Here is a 20,680-nt window from a genome sequence, read left to right as displayed (position 1 = left end):
CCTTGTGGGCCTTTGAGAGGCTGCCCTTCCATGGTGCTCACAGTTTGGTAGCTCCAGTGGTTATCCAAAGGCATCAAATCCAGGGCTGGAGTGGAACTGCAGAACTGAGCAGTGTTCACTCCTTACATGTGGCTTCTCTGTTGGAACTGGAGGCTTCCAGGTCAGTGTTCCCTGCCAGATTATAATTGATGGCCTCAGGGTGGTGTGAGTCTTGAGGGATGGGGGCACTGTGTGTAAATCCTGAGTGAAGAAGGCTGGAAACTGAAAACAGATTTTATTTGTTTGTTTTTAAAGCTATCAAAGAATTAAAATGACTTGTGTGTGGCTGACAAGTGGAAAGGCAGGAAAACAAAAGATGGAATCACAGTGTCTTGGCCCCATGGCTGTTGCATAAACTCCTTGACCAGAAATGTCAAAGCAGATTAATCCAGTAATTATCAGGCACAGTTGTAAGCTGGCAGTTGTATAAATGGTGCATGGGACACTGCCAGCAGGACTCCAGATTAGGCCCTTCTGTGGGCAGGAATTCAGTCAGGCAAATTTTGATTTGAAAGCAGAGGGCAGGCTCAGCTGGTCCCCTCCTCTTTCATACCAATTTAACAGACCATCTCCTTCCCATTTCTCCCTCCACTTCCCTTCCTTCTCTTCATTTCTCCAGCCTGCCACTCAATCAGAGTTTCTTTACCTGGCCAGGAGATGAAATGGCACCGTGGTGTTGCCCCTCTTTGCTCCACTTGGCCGAAGCATGGTACCAACCTTGTGCTGCATTTGTCTCTCACTACTGGGCAAATTAATAAGAATCAGTGCAGATTTTAATTTTAAACAACCTTCTTCTCTACCACTAAATATTAATTATAAAAACATCCAGTACTTCTTGCTGAAAATAGATGATACTGGCTTTTGCTTTCCTTTAAAAGATAAAATGTGTCATGGTTTCTGGGGTTGTATTTTGCCATTTGTTTTGGAACAGAGAGGAGTTTGCCTTACAAATGATATTCAAACACAGCCCATTTTCTGGTTTTGTTTTCCTTTGGTTGGTTGGTTTTTTGCTTTTTGTTTCTTTCTTTATCAGCATTTTCTCTACCTTGTGTTCAGCTGTACTAAGGGCTATTCAAACTGACAGTCAATTATTAGGCTACATTGGAAAACTATTTACTACTTGTACAGGGCTCTTGCACCTCTCTGCTCCAGGGATAAGAATTATTAGTTTGTAAACACTTTGCCCTTTGATGTTCCTTTCAGAGCACATTTAAGTTTCTGCAGCCCTCTGTGCTCTCTTTCCAGTGAGTGTAGAATGACTGACTAATGTGCTGGACAGATGAGATCTCAGCTCTGAAGACGAGGAACTCTCATTCACTTTACAAAACCCTGGAGCAGGTGACAGAGAATGTTGCTAGGAGTGAAAATTTAGGAAATGGGGAAAGCCTGAGATAATGCCTGGTCTCTGTCAGCCCTTGCCTTGTAAATCTGTGTGTCGGATGTAGGCTGCATTAGTAAAGTAGCATTTTACATGAGTTTTGTATCCCCTGGAGAAGATTTCAAGTCATAATTGGAGGCAGCCTGAATAACTCTGAATCAGTAATGAGAAACATCAGACCAGAATCCATTCAGATTAATTCACTTCCCAAGTGGGAGGGAGTGAGAAGCACTCTGCAAAACACCAGTGGGGCACTTGCTGCACCCTTTGTGGCTGCTGATGCTTGTTTCTCCACATCACAAAATCTCAGCAGAGTGGGCAATGAGAACACTGCTGGAGCTCAGCCTCCAAATCTATCTTTGCCCTAAGAACCAATTTATTTTGTTCATGCCTCTGATATTTAATTTGTCTCACCCCAGATGAAATTTGAACCAGTGCAACAAAGGTTTATGCTTTTCCTAGTGTTCTCTCACAATCTTGGAATCTGAATTGTCATATAAATGATGTTTTAAGTATTTGAGTGGTGGTCATTTTTCTAATAGAGGCATGAGAATCCCTGCCTGTCTGTTAGATTTTGTTGTTCTGCAACTTCAGTGAACTTTTTAAGTAACAATTATTTAACAAAATAATAGTCTGGGATTTTAAGAATTCCAATCCTACACATTTACATACTCCATCCGCTTCCCTTTAAAACAGTCCCTTTTAAAAAGTAAGGCACTTCTTTTACCCCCAAAATCCTTTCCAGGGTTGGGAGAAAAGCCAAATGTCAGTGTTGAAATAAATTTAAAAGTTGCACGTTTTGCAACTTTTCTTAGACACAGAAAACTTCTAGTTCTTTCTTAGACACAGAAAACTTCTAGTTTTCTGTAGCATGATTAGTTCCCAAAGCATAAATAACAAAACAGATTAGCCTTGCTTGGTGTTAGAGGTTCACTCAGACCTTAATGGACAATATAGTTACACAGAAATTGGCCTTTGAAGAATTCTCTCACAGCTGCTAGTGAGAGAGACTAAACAATTCCAAGGATTACTTGAAATTATTTGAATCTCTCTGCAGCTCATGTAAATAAGATCCTGTTAGCTTATAAAATGAGATTTTGTTTTTGATTTTGAATTTAAATCAAGTTGGTTCATAGGCTATGGCTCAGTATATCCTACCTGATCCAATTATAAGATCAAATAGACAGAGGTAGGCTCTGCTTCTGCTCTGAATACACAAATGTTACTGCCATTAGTGAGAACAAATCTCTGAATTGCTTTTGAGTAGTCCAGAAAGCAAAAGCTACTTACTGCAGTTGACTACTTTGCACAATTAGTGGATCCTCATCCTAAGCTAATAGCACTTACCTGCCAGAACAAAATCAATTAGCAGCTCTGAAGATATCTCAAGATAGCAGTAATTTCTGTCACCCCAGGGATATTAGCACACTTCAGAACTGGAAGGGACCTGAAGGAATGTGGCTATTAGTAAATGCCTGCATTTTTATGCATTCAAAGTTAGTTTTGTGTGGGTTGGTGCGACTGCAGTATTATATGCACATATATATACATTAATAATGAATATTATATTCCATTTGATGATGTCGGTGCAAATCCAGGCAGATTACACTAAGGTGGTGAGAGAATCCTCTGCTGACTGAGGTTTATGGGGACTTGCTTTTCAAGCATTTAAATGAAGAGGTAGTGCTAGGCTCAGAGCCTCTAGGTTAGTGGAATCTATTGTTGTTAACATAGTGGGATTACCAAAGACAGCGAGGCAGCAGGATAATTTTAGTGCAGGCAGCTTCCCCCTCTTCCCAGCACGTGAAGAAATTGGTAACAGGTTACAGGATGGCAAAGAAAATTATTTAGAGGAGAGAACCATGGAGGATGGTGTCAGGGTTAGCAAGGATGTTGCTGACAGTAGGGATGTCTAGTTTGGGAGAGGGAAGTGGCACCTGACTGAAGTGAGTGTGGAACACTTTTTAATCTGGATAAAACCTTTGGAAGCTCAAAGTGCTGTGCAGGGCCCTGCTTCCAGCTGAGCTCACAGGCTGGTCCCTGTCTGGCTCACAAGAGGCAATGCTGCAGGCAGAAACAGTTCCTTCAAAACAGATGTGTAGAGGTGAGGATCAAGAGTGGAAATTTCTTTAGGAACTACTGTGAGATCTTAATACCCTTCCATGAGAATTTTAACTCTCTCATGAGATAGCTGTAAGCCACGGGACACAAACCAGAAAGAAGATAATGATTCCCAGTGCCATGGAGATCAGTGGTGAGGAAATCAATGGCCTGGTAATTTCTTTCCTCTTTTTCCTTCAGAGTTTGTGAGGTGTCCTTTCAGGCACTGTGGAAAAGCAGCATTGCATTCTGCTGCCTTTTGTTCAGATAGTCTGAATCACACCAGTGAAAAGAACAGGGCATACGCCTTTATTAATATTCAGCTCTTTATTAAAGTGATCAGCTCATTATTTGCAGGATTGCAAAGTCCGATCGGAGTTTTCCACACTACTGCAGCCATCTGAAGGAGCAGGTGCTGTCCCAGTGGATGCTGAGTCCTTGTTCCCATAGAAACAGCTGGCAGTTCTCTCTGGTCAACCATCAGAAGGCAGAGCACTGGCAGTCAGCTCTTTGCCCTCAGGGAAAAGTTTCAAGAGTTTCCCATTCTCTGCATCAGTCAGCTCAGCTGGCCAGTTCCCATTCCATTCAGGCTCCTCACAGGTCATGGCCAATCTTCAAACCAGGCCAGGAGGTGCATCCACTCCCCGCTCAGCCAGGGCACTATCCCATTCTCTTCTGACGAATCCAGCTTCCTGTCCCGGGGTGCAGTTTCCCCAAAAAAACCTCCCAGGATCCACGGGGGCGGCCCTGCCCTATCTGCATATCCAAATGCATATGCATTTGTCCTGGTCATAGCCGAAGTTACTCTTGCTAAATGAGGTCGTTACAAAGGACAATAGGGCTATCTAGGTGTGGGCAGCTTCTTTTCACATTTCAATTAGGTAGGGAAAAGCTGCCAGGCAACTTTCCTTCAGGGCAGCTCTCCCTGCTCAGATTGTCTGGGGTGTGGGGGGGGTGTTACTCTAGCCAGGAGAGGGTCAGTTGTGGGGTGGTTGTTTTGTTGTTTTGGTTTGGGTTTTTTTTGTTTTTTTTTTTGGTTCATAACACCAGCAGGCTTCTGATTAAGATACAGATGGGTGTGTATGTGTAAACTGAGACTGAAACAGGGAAAATAGAGAATATGTAGGCTATTACAAGTTCTTCTTTGATTAATGGGCATGCATGTCCACATTAATTAAAAAACCCAACCACCTACACTTTTGGTTTTCTCAGGTGCCATCTTTGCTTTTATTGCTAAGAACACAACAAATCAATCCTAATTAGAAACCTAATTGAATAGTCCAAGGAGTAATCAATATTAAACCAAATGTTTCTAATGATGATCTGTCAGTTTCCTTTTTAGGCAGCTGCCAAAGTCATATCTTTAATTGTTTCTTTTAAATTGATTTCTACAAAGAGCTTTCATCTGGATTTTAAATCAGCACCTAATGGAGTATCTGGGTCCATCAGAAATTGGTAGCCTTATTGGTAATTTGAAACTCAAATTACTAGGGTGACATCTAGTAAGTTAATGATGACTATTAGGTGGAAAAATGTTATTTAAATATTTTTAAAAACCCACCACTCTCAGCTAAATCCTAAATTCTCTCTGGGACAGCATTTCCCAGTATATCAGCTGATTTATGCCAGCTAAGGATCTTATGCTTACAGGAGGAGGCAGATTATGAGTTTTCCTTTTTGTCCTGAATAATTTATACAAACATGTGAAGAAAAGAGAGTGTAAGATATACTGTAGTAATCAAGAGCTGAAAGAATGATGCTGGATTATCTCAACAGCAGTGGCAGCAAACAGTCACTCTAAAAACCCAGTGTACTGAAAGCTGTGCATTGCCAGGAAAAATCCTTTCCATCTGAAGGAAATTAATTGGAAAATTCCATAACACTTCTAAATTTTCCTATGAAAATAAATTAATTTTTTATATGAGCATTCAACTGATTTTTTTTTTAATTTCTTTGGAGCTAAATGTGTGGCAGATCTTGATGTTTCTGTTATAGATGGAAACAATAAATCAATGTGTTGTGGAGCAAAGAAACAACAACACTCTCTTCCCTCTCAACTAAAAATCAAATTCTAAACTTTAGAAATGTTCATGTGTATATATCCAGTAACAGAATTTCAATCCACACCTTCATAGTATGTGGGCTGAAAAAATTTGGTGAAGTATTTTTAACATTAAAAATATGTCTCTAAGCCTAAAAAATAACTATTTGATGGGCAATCATAATATAATATTTAAATTATAGTGTTTTGTAAAAATACTATCAGTTGTTATTTTCTTATGACCAACATTTTAGGAAGTGGTGAAGTGCTCTTCCAAAGTTCCATTGGAAGTTGCTGTTAGAGCTGTGAGCCTTGCCCAGCTGCCACAGCTCAGTTCATTGAACTTACCCACATCTGATTTCTGTTTCTGTTTGAATCATAAGTCATTGCATTTTCAATGCTGTAGCATTTCCTTACACTGCCATGATCTTGTTCCTGTCCTCTATTATATGAATTCAACCAAATAATCACATAAATTAACTATACCATCAAGTAAATCAAAGTAACGTTTGAAAGAACAGGTGTCATCCATAAAAAGGTACCAAAGTATTCATCTAGCTTTTAATTATGTAGGACCCTGCCTTTAGTAACTGTAATTTACAGACTAAATCCTTCTGCCAAATTTAAATCTGCAATTTAAACCAGTCTCCTTTGTTCTTGTGAGGAAAGAAAATTGCATGTTGATAACAGCTATTATTCCTAAAATGTCCTAACACAGATTTTGAGATGATCCATAAGATGCTGCTCCTGTCCAAAGTGGGGTTGAGATAACAATGATCCTTTTTTTTTTTTTTTTTTTTTACAGTGTGGGATTTCATTAATGTGATATTCCTGTTCTCCAGCTGAAACCATGAAAGAGACCTACTTCTGACCGGATTTGTTAAAATGTGAGTTTTCCTAGAGGATTGTCAGTGAAAAGTCACACAGGTATGTTCTTTGGGGCTTTAACTGATTACATCTTTAATCTTTGCAAAAATACAGTGAGATTTATAAAATAACTGATTAAATATGAAATCTAAGAACAAAACCAAAAACAAATAGGATTTTTTAAAAATAAAGTCCTTTCTCAAGGGACAGGGAGGATAAAAGTCTGCAAATCTTTCAGTATGCTTTGAGAAAATGGAAAAAAAGACATTATTAAGTCACATATGTTGAGAGTAATGATATAAAACCTCTATTCCCCTCAAAGGGTCTCAGCTAGCTCAGCCCTTCTCAGGCCTTGGAGGATTATATCAAGAAAGACAGGATAAGGATTCAAAAGAGGCTCTCACCCTTTCTGCTGCTTTATTCCAGGTTGATGTTCCAGGAGAGAGAGAGCTCCCGGGGGACAGGGGACCCTTTATCTTAGGGTCTCTGAGGGAGGGGCTAGCTGGCACACAGCCAATGGGGTCAGAAGGGGAAGGAAGGGTCAGACTACATGACAGGAGTTCCAGGGGTCCCTGAGGGAGAAGAAACCATTTCCCCAGGGGGATGTAACATCTCCTCCTTTTTTTGTTTAAAAAGATACAGAGAGAAATTCTCAAATTCTGTTTAACACGGAGTGCGGGTTTCCCACCACTTATGGTTGGTAGGGAGACCGGACCGCTTTAGATTTGCCAACTCTATATGGTTGACTTCTGAGGTAGAAGATATGAGGCCATTAATAGCCTTGAAAATCAAACAGCGTAGGATTCCGAATGCTATGGTTACAAGGAAAAGGATAACAAAAAGTAACATAATTGTTTTGACTACAGAAGTCCACCACCCAGTGAGTCCCCAGCCCTTGAACAGTTCCTTGATCCAATCTTCTGATTCTTGCTTCACTTGTCCGATCATGTTGTTCATGCTTCGGAGGGCAGCATGGATGTTTGGAGCCTTTGAGGACAAATTCATGCAACAGAGTCCTTCAAATTCCTGGCATTCATGTCCATGTAATAGCAAGAGATAATCGATAGCGGCACGGTTCTGGATGGTGGCCTGTCTGGTAATCTCCTCGTCTTCTAGGAGGGAGCTGATGGCGATAGATGTTAAATTAGCCTGCTTGACCACCCAGCACTCTAGTTGGCCCAATTCACCTAGAGCTTTGGCTGCTGCTACCCACGGAAGAAACAGGGATACAGCAACTCTTTTTGACTTTGCCCAATGAAAAATGTCTGAATTACAATTTGGGTCCAAATTGTCAGCACTCCTTTTTTGAATTTTGTCAGCCGATTTGTTTTTGTGTGTCCATTCACGAATTAAAGTTTGGTTGGGTGTCAACACGGACAATCGCCCTATGGTACATGGCCCTCCGAAAAGCCGGGATGGAATTCCTGGCCATGCCCGATCCCCACAAACCAAGAACAATCCTCTAGGGAGGCTCCTGGGTTTGGAGTGGGATGGGTTGTCTGATGCAATGTGGCTTATATTATGACACCACCTCTTTGCAGTAAATTCTCCCCGGAACTGCTTTATAAGGTGGTACTCGTCAGTGCTAGAGGGTTTTGGGATGACAGAGAAATGGATGCAGTATGTGGCAGGGGAGGAACCCAATAGTTCTAACTCCTGGGGTTCATGAGCTACCCTGGGCAAACCCTGCACCCATTCCGCTAAGGGGTTCATGGCAAACACGTCTTGCTTCTGATGATCTTTGTGTGGTTGTGGGGTGTGTGCCTCTGGAATTTCGTTGGACCTGTATTTGTCCAAGCCTGCTGGAAATTCTCCAGCCTGCAAAGGAATTCCTACCAGACAGGTAGACATAGGATTCTTAGCTGCTGCAGTGGACAAACATATGTTTTCTTGCTGAAGTGTCTGTGCCAGGGTTACCCAGACGTTCTGACGTGGCTGAGGGATGATCCATGCAGCTGCCAGACTGTTCAGCATTAGCAGGATGACAACTTGGATGGGGTTCATCATAGGGTTGAGTGGGAGGTAGGTTTTCTCTGGAAGGGAAAAATAAACATTTTTAAAACATGTTAAAAGTTCCTGTTTCTGCCAGAAGGAATCCACCTCTAAGGAGGATCTTTCTCTTCCATCCGGCGGCGTCTTCTCTTCGAAGCATCGGTCACTTGCTTCTCGTCCCCTTCTGCTGGAGCTGGATTTTTGGGGACAAAAGGTTTCACCCACTTCTGGGGAATCCACCGAGGGCCTGAGGGAGTAGCCACACATGCATAGCCACGACCCCAGGTCACAAGCTCATAGGGACCTCTGGTTTCCCAAGTTTCAGGATCCCTAATCAAAACCGGTGGACGCTGAGACAATTTAAACTGATCACCACTGTTAAAATGACGTACCACAGGTGGACTCATGTTTTCAAATGAACAGTTTAGAAAATTGATGGTGAACATGGCTTTGCAGAGCTTCTGCTGTGGTGTCATCCACGAAGCCGAGCAGTTCTGCCTAGCCAGAACCTGTTTGAGCGTTTGGTGTGCACGCTCGATCACAGCTTGACCTGTGGGGGAGTGAGGGATGCCAGTTTTATGCTCCACTCCCCACTGCTGGACAAATTCTAGGAACTCCTTGGACACATACCCTGGGCCGTTATCAGTTTTGATTGTTTTTGGAATTCCCAACACTGCAAAGGCTTGCACTAGGTGCTGCTTGGCATGTATGGATTTTTCTCCTGCGTGGGCAGAGGCATACACTGCACCTGAATATGTGTCAATGCTCACATGAACATATTTGAGGCGACCAAAACTAGGAATGTGTGTGATGTCTGTTTGCCATACCTCACAGCTGCCCAGGCCCCTGGGGTTAACCCCCATGCCCATCGATGGCATGACCTGGAGCTGGCAGTTCGGACAGGTACCTACAATGGCTCGAGCCTGGCTCCGTGTTAGTTGGAATTGTCGGATCAGGGCTGGCACATTTTGGTGGTAATGTTGGTGACTCAGTTTTGCCTGCTGGAAGACATCAGGGAGATGTGCCTTTTCAACTGGGGCAGCAAGGGAGTCTGCCTGGCGATTCCCCTCTGCGATCTCACCTGGCAAATCAGTGTGTGACCTCACATGCATCACGTAAAACGGGTGCTGTCGATGAGAAACCAAATAGATTAGCTTTGAAAGCAACCTGAAGAGATGTTCATTCTCTATTTCTTTGAGCACAGCCTGCTCCGCTCTGGACACTACTCCCGCCACATAGGCAGAGTCGGTTACCAAATTGATTGGTTCTGAGAACTTCTCAAAAGCTCTTACCACTGCGGCCAGTTCAGCCACTTGGGGGGATCCCTCCACAAACTCAACATCAGCTTCCCAATGCTGAGTCCGTGGGTTTCTCCAAGTCACCACGGACTTGTTTGAAGCCCCCGATGCGTCTGTGAAGACTGTGAGAGCTTTGAGTGGTCTCCGACTCCTTTTCTCATGAGGAATAAGGTGGAATTCCTCATTGAACAACTTGTGGGACGGGGCATGGACTGATATTTGTCCCCTGTAGCTGTCCAGAGATAGTTGGAGACTGGCATTGCTCTGCAGCAAATGCTCAAACATCTCTTTGGTCAATCTCTCAGGAGAGTTCTTTCCCTCCTCTGAAAGTCTGACCGGGAGGTGAATGCATGCAAAGTCACAACCTGCCAATTCACACAGTCTTACCCTGGCCTTCCGAATCAGCTGTGCTATCAGCTCCTGTGGCTCTGTGATGGTCTTGGATCTTTGGTGGGAGAGGAAAACCCACTCTATTATCAACAGTGAATCTTTCTCTTCCTCGATCCATTGAAAGATCAAGCCATGCAGGTGTGGCAGTTTTCCTAGAACAATGAACTGGAAAGGCACCTTTGGCTCACACCGGTGAGCCTGTCTCTCTGACAAGGCTTTTTGTACCTTTTCGATTGCTGTCTTCGCCTCTGGGGTCAGCTCCCTGGGAGACGTCAGCTCCTTCTCCCCCTTCAATAAATTGAAGAGGGGTTCTAGATCTTGATTTGTGAGGCCTAACCAGGGTCTTACCCAATTCAAGGACCCACACAGGGAGTGGAGATCTGCTAGAGTTTTTGGATTGCAACCAATTTCTAAGCTCTGTGGAACAACAGTCCTTGCACTGATTTGCAAGCCCAGGTATTTCCAAGGTGGCATCCTTTGAACCTTGTCCTCCTGTAATTGAAATCCAGCAGAGGTTAAAACTTTAACCACTAGGTCAAGCGTGTGTTGGAGTATAGAGTCATTGGGGCCACACACTAGCACATCATCCATGTAGTGAAGGATGATGGCTTCTTTTCTCTGTGCGCGTATTGGAGACAGTAATGAGGCTACATATTGTTGGCATATGAAAGGACTCGATTTGAGACCCTGGGGAAGGACCCTCCAGTGGTAACGCTTCATTGGGGCCTGTCTATTGACAGTGGGAACTGAGAAGGCAAACCTAGGGGCATCTTCAGGGTGCAAGGGAATTTGGAAAAAACAGTCCTTGATGTCTAAGACAGCCAATTTCCACTCTCGGGGGAGCATTGTTGGAGTGGGCATCCCTGGTTGGAGGGGTCCCATGTCTTCTACTATTTTGTTAATTTCTCTTAGATCATGGAGCAACCTCCACTTGTCCTTTCCCGGTTTCTTTATCACAAAGATCGGGAAATTCCAGGGGCTTGTTGTCTCCACAATATGTCCCTGAGCCAATTGCTCTTCCACGAGTTTTTCCAGCGCCTTGAGCTTTTCTTTACTCAAAGGCCACTGTGCTACCCATCTGGGGGTGTTTTCCAACCACTTTAACTTGTGGGTAGGGCGCTCCACAGTGGCTACTTGCAAAAATCCTGGGGTGTTTTAGGAATGACCAATTGGACTCCCCACTGAGACATGGTGTCCCTCCCCCACAGTGGGGCGTTATAATCTGCTACGAAAGGACGGACATTCGCCACCTTTCCATCAGGTCCCTCAATTTGCACCACGTTTTTCGAAATCCTTGCCATTGAGATTCCTCCTATGCCCTGAAGTTTGCCTGCCACCGGCTCTAATTCCCAGTTTGAAGGCCACATGCTTTGTGGCAATACGGTGACCTGAGCTCCGGTGTCGAGTACTCCCGCCACTTGGAGGCGCTCTGACCCACAAATAATGTTGCACATCATAGAGGGTTTAGGTTCCCCCACCACCTCTGTCCAGTAGACCTCTGGTGATTTACCGTCTGCTGTGATCTCTGCTGGAACCGGTATGGCTTGGGCAAGAATCTGCCCCGCTATCAGATAAAAGGGTGGGTGCAAACAACGAGCCAACAACATGAGGCCTATTATTTTTCCCTTTATGGTCATGGGAGCTATCTCAATTTCCAAGGGTGTGTGTGCTGTGTCCCCAATAACAAAATACTCACTGTCCAATCCCATGTGGTAAACCGTCAGGTCCTGTGAGATGTTGGACAGGTCAACTGTTATAACCATCCACTCAGTAGATCTGAAATGGAAACCTTTGGTAGTTACAAGTCTAAAACGGCCAAGTGGCTGCCAAACCTTGTTAGTTGAGCATTTAACATTTACATTTTTCTGCACCCCCACACCCTGTGACCTGCCCTTCCCCCCCTTTTTCTTTAAGAGAGAAGCTTTTGCTAATGCGAGTCCCGCTACATTTATATCTTTGCGCGTTGTAGTATCAACCGCGGGCACGCGCTGTAAATTCAGTTTTTTTGTTTGTTGGATTTCTTCTGCTTCTGCGTCTGGGGGCAGGATCTGGCGAAGTGTCCTGGTTTCTTGCAGCGGAGGCAGATGATGCGCTGCAGCTGGTCTGGTGGCATCTGTGGCCTGCTGGGGTGTGGTCTAGCAGGGGCTGTATGCTGTGGGTGTGTTGTTCCAGGGTGTCTTTCAGAAGTGCAGAACAGTTCTGCCCGTCTGGAACAAGCTTCTATCATCTGGGACAGAGTAGGTGGTGGGTCCAAGGGGAGAGTGAGGATAATTCTACGACAGGTCTCATTAGCATTTCTTTGAGCCATCTCTTTGATCAGCTCTGCCTGCACCACGGGATCTGGTATTTGGTGTTCCACCTGTGTCCTCAGACGATCAACAAACTGTAAGAAATTCTCCGTAGGAAATTGTTTAACATTGACATAACTTCCTTTCCCTTCCCTTGATGGTAGCTGATAAAACATTTTCTCTGCAACATTGCTAATCCTAAGTAAAATTTGTTTGGATAATACTCGGGTTTGTTTTTCAGGGCAAGCCCATGCACCCTCACCACACAGATGTTCAAATGTAATATCATTATTCTCAGTGTCTTTAGCCATATTAGGGTTTTGCTGAATCTCCTGTAAAAGTGTTCTTAAAGCTCTTTTCCACATATTGTCCCACAGATCATACTCTGAGGGAGATAACAGACATCTGAATAAGTCCTTAATATCATTAGGAACCATTTCATTAGAATCAAATGTGGCTCTAAACATCCCTTTAAAGATGGGGGTGTCCCTGCCAAACTCACGTTGTACTTTGCATAGTTCTTTCTTGTCTTGGTAGGAGAGGGGCTGGTATTGCCGAGTACCCTGCCTCCTGCCTACATATGCTACTGGAGCTACAGAGAAAATGGGTTCATCTGCATTTGCCAAGGGTCTGGAAGCTGCTGCCGGTCCCCCCGTGTCTGGGGATATCGGGGTTACAGCGTTAGCAGTCCCTTGGGGGAGGGGAAGGAAAGGCGTGCTCTGTCCGTGCTGGCTGGGCAGCCCAGGCTGTCCCCCTCCCCCCGCCGTGTGGCAATCATACCCCCCGCCGTGGCCGTGCAGGGTGGGGGGGGCGGCCCTCTCCCTGCTGCCGGGGAGGCAGGAGGAGGAGGGGCCAGCCCCCTCTGAGCCGCCGCAGCAGCCGGGAAGGAGGCAGGGGGAGGAGGGGCCAGCCCCCTCTGAGCCGCCGCAGCAGCCGGGAAGGAGGCCGTGGGAGGAGGGGTGGGGTGGGGCTGCCGGAGGCCAGCAGGGGTTGGCACAGGGGTATGGGGTGGGGGCGGGGGCAGAGGGAGGGGGTTGGGGAGGGAAGGGGTCGTGGGGGGAGGGTCGGGGCACATGGCAGCCGCCATTGTTCTCTGCCACGAGGAGGGGGTCTCGTAGGGACTCTGCCGCGTCGCAGAAGTCCCGGGCCGCCCCTGCCCCCCCGCCGTGATCCTGAGGAGAGAAACTGGCTTTGTTAAAAGGATCCCGGGACAAAGGTAAACCCGGGTATAAAGGTGGATCAGAGGGGGGATTACATGGGGTAAGTTTTTGCTCCTGGCTGGGTTTGTTTAACTCTAACAGATGGTTACGAGCTTGCAAAAATATTGGGATAAATACAGAAACGGCGTGATCATTATTTTGGACTTTATCTGTGATTACCGTACCCACGTAATCCCAAAATGAAACAGTATCTATCTGCAGTAATTCAGCTTCAGTAAATTCATGTTCTAACCAGCGAACAAAACGTTTTTGCAGCCTTTTGGAAATTTTAACGTTAATTAAAAGGTCCTGGAGTTGTTTTAATATACTCTTTTGAGGAGCTGATAGCTGCATGCCCATGATTCGATATTATTGAAAGCTATTAGCTCAAAATCCAGCCTCCAGCTGTTAAAGTCAGCTGTATGTAACTCCTGTGTCTCCTATAACCAGAGAGAACAGGCAGGGAAAACTCCGGGGCTGCGGTCACGCGTCCGCGCCGTTTCTCCAGCCCCGGTGGCACCGGGGGGGTCCCCGCCGCCTTGCTTGGCCGATGGGATACGTGCCCGGGCCGGGGTTTCCCCAAAAAGCAGGGCTCCTTGTGCGGAGCCGCCCCACGGGTCCGCGGGCTGCGGCAATCAGAAACGAAAGAAAAAAAAAAAAGAAAAAAAAATCCCCGCCGCAGGGTCCTAAAAACCACCCGCTGCTACTAGCAAGGTAAAATGACGCCCTCCCAGTTTGCGGTACCGATCAAACGGAGGACTTTACCTGGTCCGTGGTATCATCTGCTGAGTCAGAAGCAACTGAAGGTCCTGTCTCTAGCTCACTCGTGGGTGGGCAACCACAAGCTACGAGCTTATCCCTACTCACCTATAGCTACAACATGTGGCCAAAGTGCCTAGGGTAATTGAACTTCCCAAAAAGCTTTTAAGACCATGAAAGGTCTCCAGCTCCGCATGGGTTTCTATATTAATACCCACTTGGGCGTCAATTGATATAAAACCTCTATTCCCCTCAAAGGGTCTCAGCTAGCTCAGCCCTTCTCAGGCCTTGGAGGATTATATCAAGAAAGACAGGATAAGGATTCAAAAGAGGCTCTCACCCTTTCTGCTGCTTTATTCCAGGTTGATGTTCCAGGAGAGAGAGAGCTCCCGGGGGACAGGGGACCCTTTATCTTAGGGTCTCTGAGGGAGGGGCTAGCTGGCACACAGCCAATGGGGTCAGAAGGGGAAGGAAGGGTCAGACTACATGACAGGAGTTCCAGGGGTCCCTGAGGGAGAAGAAACCATTTCCCCAGGGGGATGTAACAGAGTAATGGAGATGTGCTTGACATCTGGAAAGAAAGAGTGGCAAATGCCCAAAATTTTGCTGCTACATCAAGCAAAATCCCTGTGCAGGGGAAATAAATTGGTCTCAAGTGAAACATGTAATTTTGGAAAATGACTTTGCATTCATTTAATAGGCCTTTAGCTTATGTGCAGCAAAATCAATAAAAACAAAAAACAAAAAACAAAAAACAAAACAAAACAAAAACAACAAAAAAACCACAACCACACAACAAACAAACAAACAAAAAAAACCAAAACCAAAAAAAACACACCACAAAAAACCCCATCCAAACAAACAAACCAAACTTCAGAGAAATTATAATTATTCACCTATATAACTTGCTTTTTTTCCTTTTGGTTTGTTACTAAATACTTTTCTAGTGTCCTGAACATTCCATGTAAGTATTCTGACATAAACATGTTTGGTAAAGTAATGTGTATTATATTTGAAACCATTCTAAGTATGGGTTATGGAGGATGGAAGCTTGAATGGAAGTATAAAAATTCTGTTTAAAAAAACAAAAAAAGAGTGTAAAAAGATTTTTTTTTCTAAGTCTTGAACCTTTTCCTCAGGGTTTGAGAACTGGGGTGAGTTTATAAATCATCTGATCATTTTAACAACCTGACTGAAGCAGAAAAAATGTTTTATGAATCAGAGTTTTGGTCAGGAGCACCTGTGATCCATCAGTGTGTGACTACAAAATAGGAGAAGTTAGAGGTGCCAGTCTTGGTCTCCTCTTTCTCCCCTCTTCCCTCTTTAAGATAATCTTGTTGCACTATCAGAATCCGACCTTGTTTTCCACCTTTAAAACTTGATGTGGGTTAGATTTTTGTTTTATCAAGCAGAGAAGGAGGCAAAACAAGGATACAGATCTGAGAAATACTCAGATTTTCCCCCCCTGTATACATCCCTGAATGTAAGAAAGAATTTTAAAGCCGAGAGTGCCAAGTGAGCAGCTCCATGTCAGCAGAGAAAATGATGATGTCAACTGTTCCAGTTCTTACCATGTCACACAAGAAAATTCTTTCTCTTTGGAGCTGAAATTTTCCTGAGTGTGTGGAGCAGGAGACAGGAGGAGGAGGAGGCTGAGAGACGTGCAGGTCTCTGAGCAGCCTGTGGAGCTGCTCAGTGTGAGGATGTGGAACGTCTCCATTGCCTCTTGGAAGGGCAGGTGAGACTCCCTAGAGACTGCTGGGGACAGCAGCTCTGGTATCTCAGCACTTTGCAGGGAAGGAGCAGAGGGGAGAGTTGTACTGGGTGGGCCTTGTGCCCAAAGATAGGGAGCCATTTACACTGCTGAAATCCAACCTGCAGCAGTAATTCATTTTCTGAGGCACACACATTCAGTAAACAAAGCTCTCAGTTATGGCTTCCAGCTGGAAACATTTAAATCACTTGGTATCAGGTATCCACTCACTTTAAGTCATTCTCCACACACTCCTTATATTCCTGTGATTTGTTTTATTGTTTATTCTAATGTGTTACCCTGCACTGTAAATATATACATCTTGATTTGTCAAGTGTCTTGGTACCTAATGTGCTGCTGTACCTGGGAGAGACATTTTCATAAACAAATATTTACAGCAAATCTTATATTCTCCTATATCATGATATAAAAATATTTTATTTGTTTAAATTCTGTTGAGAATACATCCACTGGGACAGCAGTTGAGATTAAAAAAATGCATCTGGGGAAATAAAGACCTAAAATATACAAAGCTGAAAATAGTAAACTCCTAGTAGCTATTGCAGTGTTGATAATAGACAGTAAAGTCACCAAGCAGGAGAACCTGTGTGTCCTTCAGTGTCCATTTTTCTTGCTCCTCTGTGTACAGCTATGAAAATGAGGGTCTTCATTTTCACTTGGGCTTTGAGATCCCTTCTGACCCATGGAAGCAAACTCTCTTTATGGCAATAGTTTTTGCAGTTTTTATAACCCTGACCTCTCATAAGGCAGTCTTTCTTCACGATTTTCTTTGTGAAACTGATTGTTTCAGCCCGTGTTTATTGTTCAGGTATGGAAAAAGAGAAGGGTCTTGTAGAGAAGCAGAATCAGGTACAGCATCAGTTAATGTCTGATCACCAACAAAGGACTTGTTGGACCTGCCCTTTCTTCACAGTGCAGACCCAAGCCTGTCCAAAGAGCTGCAAAACTTTTACAGACCATGCTCCCACCCATTGGTGCTTGTCATGTTCCTCCTCACCTTTGTATTTTCTTCTGAACTCAGAGATCTCCCTGAGCTTGGTGTGTCTTTAAGACTGCAGCCATGCTGTCTTACTGAGGAGGTGAAATTCTAGGAAGGTCTTATCAGGGTTAACAATAAATTAAGTAGTGATTTAAAGTCATGTAAAACCACCCACTTATCCCATTTATCCCTTTTGCAGAGGAACTGCAAAGCTCACTTTTTTCTTCTTGTCATGAATGCTGTGGAGTCCTTTACATTAAGGGGTTTTTTTGTGTTTATTTCATCTCTGCATTAACAAAGTGAAGCAGGTGGTTGTCTGTCATCTTCCTTTTTAATATAATTTTTACACACATCTATGCCAGCTTCAGAGAGATAATTGTGAAAAAGCTTTGTCTCACAAAGCTTTGTCTTTTCAAGCATAAATTGATTTGGAATACACTCGGGTGGCACAGTCACAGATGGCACCTTCTCAAAGGGATCAAGGCAGCTTTTAACCATCAGTGAGGGGAAGGGAGTTTTTAAATGAATCTTGAATAGTGGAAGCTAATGTATCTCTTGAAAACTAAGTGACTGAAATAGATTGTGCTTCTGTGATGTGATTTATGATTTTTCAGAGCTTTTACATTAAAAAAAAACCCAAACAGCCAAAAAGCCCCAAAGAGCAAAAACCCTCAAATCCCTGCAAAGGATAACCAAGGCCCAACCCCACCACCTTTTCCCTAATACTCCTTAATCATTGGTATTCCACTAAAGAAACATTGCTTGAATGAAATTTAAATAAGATCTTACCCCCAAATAAATGTATTAGATGTTAATTCATGAACTTCAGCCTCCTTTAATCTACACTGGTTTTATTTACTTATGATGAAATGGATTACTTACTTAAAGTGAAGGATTTGTGAGCCTAAATTTTTTTTCCAGCTGCATTAGTTGGCTTAATGAGAGGCACTCTGTTTTTCTGCATCCATCACTCCTCATTAAAGTTATTTGTTTAGTTCAGTAGCCGGGAGGTGCCTAGAGAGAATAATCAGTCCTAGCCAAAAAAAAGTCTGAATCTGTGACCCTGAATTTGGGAGATAGGAATTCTCCAGAAGGGTTATGTAAATCAAGCCTCTCTATAGAGTGGTCATTTTCTAGGCAGAACAAATTTGAAACAGTACATTTTTGAGATTTTTTTTTTTCCAGAAATGACTGATCTTTCTAGTGTGTGATTGTTTATGTTAAAAAGAAAAAAAAAAGACAAGACAGTGATTGCTATTAGAAACCATTAAGCACCTACTTTGCTCCACTTTATTTCCTCTTGGAAGGACAGGTGAGAAAGAAATCAAAGCCTCTTAAAGGTATTTCAGATTAGAGAGCCAAAATCATGAATTGTTGCAGAAAAGGACATGTTCTGTTACCATGTTTCATTTCAGTCATTTCAGCACTTACACATTGAATCCCAGATATCCCCATGTACTCAGGGACTGCTCCTGGTAGTTTCTATTTCCACATAGTAGTAGAAAGCCAGGGCAGAGTTTTTTTTTCAACTAGACATACCCTACAGCAACAGAAATAAAGATAACCTTGAGAATACTAGATTGGAGAAGTTCGTGAACTCTACATTTGCAGAGCAGGCATTCAGTTGTTTGCCACATAGTTCTAAGAGGTTCTGAGTTGTCAACAAATGAAATTTTGGCACATTTCTTTCGGTATCATATCACTGTCTTCACGTGCTAAAGCATTTCAGACTTTGGCTTGGTGTTGCTAAGTACAGAATTGTATTAAACTGCAGTGTCTGAAGTACAAATTCATCAATGTTCATCACAATTCTCCCGCTTGCTATCAAATTTCAGTGATCACATTTAACTATTTAAATAGGTTAAATGATGCAAGGCCTGAATAAAATTAGAATATTGATTAATACTTCATATTTTCTAATCTCTAGGTATTCTGTAAATCAATATGACTCCTGAAGGAACCATATTTAATATCTGAGGAGTACCTTGGCTCATAGGGTTATATCTCTACAGAGATGTCTCTATAGCTCCTACTTTTCATCATTCAGAGAAACCTCAGTGGGATATGGTGTCAAATAGAATCTCATTCCTTATTTAAAGTAGCTAAACTTTTAAATACATCCATGAGCAAAGCAAAAGGCAGTGTATGCCACATGAAAGATTTCTTCAGACAGTTCTGTGCCAGCATTATATGAAACTCTCTTAACATATTCATGAAGTCTGAACACCACAGTATTCTTACCTCATGTTACTGGTTTAATAACAGTATTCACTTTAAAAGTTAATTTTACTTTAACCTTTCTTTTTTATTATTAAATAGAGTTTGTTTCAAACCAGCCTGTGAAAATAATAGTGTATGTGTATTTCTGGCATATCTTATTTGCATAGTAATAAAAGATTAGACAGAACTATTAGTTGCATATCTTCAGTGTGGTGGTTGGTGCTACAGCTGAAGAGAGGAAATTGCCATTCTATTGTATTGCAAGGTGCTTTGTGCCTTTCAAGTGTTATTTTTCTGTCTTGAAATCTATCTAAATAAATGGGAAATAAAATTAGATGGGTGAAATCCTGAATGTAGTTACAGAGAAGGTCAGGAAAGGATAGACAGCTCTTTATCAGAGGGAACATTTTTCACAAGGATCAAATCTCAGACCTCCTATTTCTTAAATCTAACCCTTAGTCTTTAAGGGAGATCTACAGAGTGCTTTTAAAGCCCAGGATGTAAAATCTGTAACTGCTCCTGACTAAAAAACCAGGGGAGCAACAGAAGCAGCACTAAAATTGACTGATCCCTCTCTGTTAATTCTGGTGATTAGTTAATTCTGTCCTTTGGTTTCACAGGCCTGTCCCATCTTCTTTTTTGGACAGAAAGAACTGCTCTGAGCACTTCTGTGCTCTTGCTTACCTGGGATTTCTGAGCAACCTAAGATATCAGAGTAATTCCTGCTGTTGGTCACACCAGTTCCACTAACAGCTCATTCTGCTTTTTCATCCATGGTCCCTTCCCCCCATTGTATCCCCATTTCTCACTTCATGCTCTCAGCATTTACCTTCTGGAGTTCAGGGACCCATTTTGGATAGATGTAACTCACAAAGGGGTTCTGTTGTATTCGCTTTTAAAAAACAAACTGGATGTTTCTCTTCAAATTGTCTTTTGATATTTGCACTGCCTGATGTTTTGTGTTATGTGGGGTGGTATTTCTTCATACAGATTACTTTGGCTGCCTGAACTTTATTGCTTTATAGAAAAACATTAACTTTTTTCTAATGTTTAACATTTTATATTAAGAATCTCTTTCAAAGCAAAGTTCATATTTATTCAGCAGCAGATTGTAAAGATAATTTCCTGTCAAATCTTCTTCCCACAGAACATGGTTTAGTTCTTCCTGTGTTTTTAAACATTCAGAGGTCCACTTTGTTTTGAAAGAGGTTAGACTTTGATTATTAGTGCACATTTATGAGGCTGAAATTAATACCCTAGCATTTCTGCCAGTCTGAACAATATGAGTGGAAGCAAACAATAAAACCCACTGTGGATATTTTAGTTATGTGTGCATAAGGAAAAGCAATTTCATGC

This window comes from Prinia subflava, chromosome 5, assembly GCF_021018805.1.
Source record: "Prinia subflava isolate CZ2003 ecotype Zambia chromosome 5, Cam_Psub_1.2, whole genome shotgun sequence".
Taxonomy (NCBI): Eukaryota; Metazoa; Chordata; class Aves; order Passeriformes; family Cisticolidae; genus Prinia; species Prinia subflava.
Note: the sequence above shows the minus strand (reverse complement) of the source record.